At 44.2% G+C, this 4,693-nt stretch overlaps 1 pseudogene; it reads left to right on the top strand.

The window, feature by feature from the left end:
- Positions 1–2,719: 2,719 nt before the first annotated feature.
- On the top strand, positions 2,720–4,349 carry LOC142578472 (uncharacterized; annotated as a pseudogene).
- The last annotated feature ends 344 nt before the right edge of the window (positions 4,350–4,693 follow it).

The following is a 4,693-nucleotide window of genomic DNA, read 5'->3' as shown; positions in this document are numbered from 1 at the left end:
AAATGCAACAAACCCCGTCAAATTTGGCGCAGTAGCTGCCCGAGAAAAAGGAATTCTCCTTTTACATGCATGTATTTTGGTAGGAGAACCCGAGCGAAAGCCTTAAGCGGCTCATGCCCCACATGGTCTGGAAAAAGGCGGCGTGCGGTACAGAGAGTCACGTGAGCTCGCCTCTCGCCGACACGCGCTCGTGCCACTGTTCGCGCGTTCGTCTTCTTCGACAGCTGGCTCCGATGCCGCTCATCATGTCAAAAAGAAAAAAAAGCAAGCAAATTCAGATACAGGTTTTTCAGGCACTCGAACCCACGACTTTCGGTGGGAGTCGAACCCTCGAGCTTAGGTGGAAGTCGAATCCACGACGTATGGTGTTAACAATGTTAAGTTAAATAAGACACTGTTAATTAATATAGAGATAATGAAGGTACTGTCAATGAACTAAGGTTGAGGATTGGCAGAGTCGGTATTGCATTCTAAAACTGGTACAGCGCAACATTCTTAGAAAGGAAGAAACAAGCCGAGCCGGCCAGCGCTCCGTTGCTTTGTCTGGCCGACTCGGCTTGTTTCTTCCTTTCGATGTTGCGCTGCACCAGTTTTGGACTGTCAATTAAGCCGCTCGAATCCACAACCCTAGATGGGAGAAAACAAGGAATAAAAAGTAACAACGCATTCGAATGAGAATGTCAAGTTCCTTTAATCTCTCTTGAGCGCGCAGGCTTTCGCCTTCACCCTCTTTGGCGCATGCTAAAGTGACTCTCAAGTTCCTTTTTCAGTTTGCGCCGTGCTGTATCAAAAGGCTGCATCCAGACGGAGGCGAAATCTAGTTTGGTAGGCTAGTAGTGCTTCGCACTAACATAAGCTTGTTGTTTATAACACAGTGCTAAGAACAAAGGTGAATATAGGTGACCTGTACTTCCTGTAAAATGTTTGCTACAGTTGGCAATTTCCAACTTTTTTTGCGAAAGTTTCTTCTAGCCAGGACTGGCCAAGGTATATTTGAAACAGAGCAGCGCGGTTTTGACGGGGACAGCAGGGAGAAAAACACGGACGAGAGCTGCCGCTACTGTCCCCTGTCTCCCTGCTGTTCCGCGCTGTTCTGTTTCAAATATGGCTTACCAACTCGCTCAAACGTCCGTTTTGGCCAAGGTAACACTTCAAGGTAACACTACATGGCATTGCCTTGTCTGTCATGTCCTGCCATTTTTACAGGTTAATCACAAAAAGCAGGTATGCTCGGAAAAAAGCATGTGAGGCTAGGCAGTATATTTTGGAAGCTGTATCCGCAAGTTACAGTGGCATGTATTAGTGTGCTGAATTCCCCTTAACCCTATTGCACAGATAGCCTTGCTTGTAAACAATATTACTCAAGAAAAGGAAAACAAGGATCATTTATTGAACTAGTGTACTTGAGGTTTTCATTTCATTGTACCTGACTGACTTCTCAATCAGACAGACAAATCTTACATTTCAGCATCGTCTTACATGGAAAGTATCACTTCTTCTTTCCTGAGATTTGGCAGTTTCAAGCTTATAAGTCATCATAATCACATAATTTTTTTCATATATAAGAACAAAGTTTTCAGTTGGTCCATCACTGATTATGCCTGTTACGAATGCAGACGCCTATAGTTACAAAAGCCGTTCAGCATGGATACCCTAATGGCTACATGTATTTCCATTGCAGTGTGGAATAGCCTACCATGAGTGCCAAGATTTGGATAGATGATCGTGTGTGGCTGCTGAGATCTGTGTGTATCTGAACAAGCTATCATAGTGGTAGCGGCTGAAATTACGTGCCAGGCTTAGTAGATGATGCGGAATAAATCTGGGATTAAAAGTTAGTTGTTACAATTGTTTTTTGCGTGGGTATCTTCAATTGCATTTGTAGCCTGCTTATCTCATATTCATTTCAGATACGTCACTGGCATACGCGAAGGAGCGGACACATGCCAGCAAATGAATAGAAACAATGTAGCCCGCTCAAAGACTCTGGCGGCTTGCACAGAGATTTGCATCTTCAAGAGGAAATGCAGCTCTGTGAGTCATTTTTTATTAATATTTGGTTGAATTCAAGTGCTGATTTACTTTTCCTGCTTTTCATTTTCAGCTTCTCTGATAACCAAAGACAGGTTGTTCATGTTCTTCAAATACAGTAGAGCTGAAAACTGACCTTCTTGTCTTTTTTTTTTTTGGCGAAGAATGTCCTGAGTGTCCATGTAACCTTTATGGAGTATCAATAATTACTGCGTCACAAACATTTGGTGGTGTTAGACAGAAAAGGAGAAAGCTCATCAACAAAACTTTAGCTCCTGATACCCATAAGAGAACCAAAATGGTGGGTTTATTCATTTTCTGGCTAACGTATTTCTTGTCTAATAAACTCTGGGCTGTATGAGTTCGACTTTAATTAGACTACCTAACAGACGGCTTCAACACTGGGGAACGCTGCACAACACAGACGGATAGGAGTCGCACACGCGAGCACCTGTAGCAATCGCTGGTGCTGCGATTCCTTCATTCCGTGTATATATGCTGCATTACTTTACGACGTTTTCATTACTAATCGAAGCTGCTGTACAGCACAGCAACCCTACAAATTCATTACAGTGTCATCACAGTCACGATGTCTCACAGGTGAGATCCCTAATGCGCCAGTCACGGTTCTGATCGTGAACTTGCTTGTTAGATTTATATAACCGTTTAAGGTGGATACACACGCGAGGGCAAAATCCCGCCTGCTCCGCGGACAAAATAGTGACGTCATCACTTGAATCCGGCGCAGCCGAGTTAGGTCGCATTCCCACAGCCGGAGCGCCGTTTGCGGAATCCGCGTGCTTACTCTCGACGCCAACGCCACGCACGTTGCCAAATTGCTGGGTACGAGTGCGCATTCCAAGATAGACAGCTATCGGAGGCGGCGTTTGTCCGCGTTGGCTGTTCTACTCGAAGTGAGTGAAGACGACTAGGTGTAGGGTGTAAAAAGAAAATGATTATGCTGGAAGAAACCACGGATGTCGAAGAATACGCTTTGTGTTCAGAGCTTGCTTTGTGAAGATCTACTCGAGTGTGATCCGGACGAATACAAGCGCCTACTGCGCGTCAGCAGCACGCAGTTTTTCGAACTTCTGGCCCGCGTTCAACATACAATCGAGCGGCAAGAAACCATCGTGAGACCATCTGTGCCAACGAAGACACGGCTTCAAATCACTCTTCGCTTTCTCGCCGCAGGTAAGCACTAGCGTTTGCTTCAATTTGAAATATCAAGTGTTAGTTTTCATGAGGCGCTTACTTTTAAATCGAAGGCATCCCCCAGCTTTCTCGACTGCGACTGCTGCCGCTCTCTTGGGAAGTGCGGGCTTCACGTCGCGTGTAATGTCCGCGTGCACTTATTTCCGTTAGCCCGTGAACGCAGGAATGAAACGAAAAAAAAAAGAACGAAACCACTCTTTAGCGTCCTACATCTCTGTGCAGTGTGTACAATGACAAACACATCTTCGTTGTGACATGACTGCCCTTACCTTTCGCAATGAACAGTTCGTGTATTTCGGCGTAGAAATAGCGAATGCTACGGCGCGAGAACATTATAGTACTAAATTGTTTTGACCGGCACGGCGCTTGAACATCGTATAAACATGTTGCATAAGAATGTTGAAAATATGGTGAAATAAAGACAACTATGTGTCTGGAATTTAGTTTCGTAGCATGAAAATAGCCGCTTTATAAGAGATTCGCTTTACACAGATTCCAGTGTGAATATCAGATGTGCATATTTTATTCGAATGTGGAGTTCTGTCTTTCTTTGTTAATTTTTAGTGTAACCAACAATTTCTTGTTTTTCTTTTTTTCATAGGAGAAACGCACTACTCCTTAAGCTGACAGTTCAGGGAGGACACTCAACTGTCAACCAGCTCATGAAAGAGACATGTGTGGCAATCTACCTGGAGCTGAAAGACGAATTCTTGAAGACCCCCAAGACTGACGGAGAGTGGTCTAGAGCCATGTGAGACATCAAAGAAAAGTGGCAGTTCCCCAATTGTATTGGTGCGATAGATGGAAAGCATGTGTGCATCAAGCCAAACATTCAGGCTCTTTGTATTTCAACTACAATAAAACCTTCAGCATAGTGCTATTTACGCTTGTTGATGCGAACTATAGGTCTCGCTATTTGGACATTGGCGCCCCTGGTTCACAAGGTGATGGCGGAATTTGGCAGTCAACACCTCTGCGAAAAGCAATTGATGAAATAAAATGCGGGACTGCCCAAAACCGTAAAAGTGGCAAGTTCGCCGGATCTTCAAATGCCCCCGGTTATTGTAGGAGATGATGCTTTTCCTCTGGGTGAAAATTCCTGAAGGTGCTGCGTTTGTTTACGAAAACCGTTTTTAAAAACTCTGCAGAGGTTCAATCAAATGAAGAAAACATAATGGTACAAATCTTAAAGAGCATTCCCAAAAATGATGTAAATGTTTCGGCTACATGGTTCATATTGAACTGTTAACATGCTGCTGACCACAAAAGAAAAAAAGAGAGACAGGGCTGAGCGCAGAAATGACATAACGCCCTGCCCTCTCTCTTTCTTTATTTTTTGGTTACGCAGCACGTCATTATCCGAAAAATGAAGTTATAGCAAATAATACACATCGACAGAGTAAGGCGCTGATTCTGCATGGCGCTGAGCCATTTCGAGAGCGATCTC

Source organism: Dermacentor variabilis, chromosome 1 (genome assembly GCF_050947875.1).
Source record: "Dermacentor variabilis isolate Ectoservices chromosome 1, ASM5094787v1, whole genome shotgun sequence".
NCBI lineage: Eukaryota > Metazoa > Arthropoda > Arachnida > Ixodida > Ixodidae > Dermacentor > Dermacentor variabilis.
Note: the sequence above shows the minus strand (reverse complement) of the source record. Positions and strands in the feature narration are given on the sequence as shown.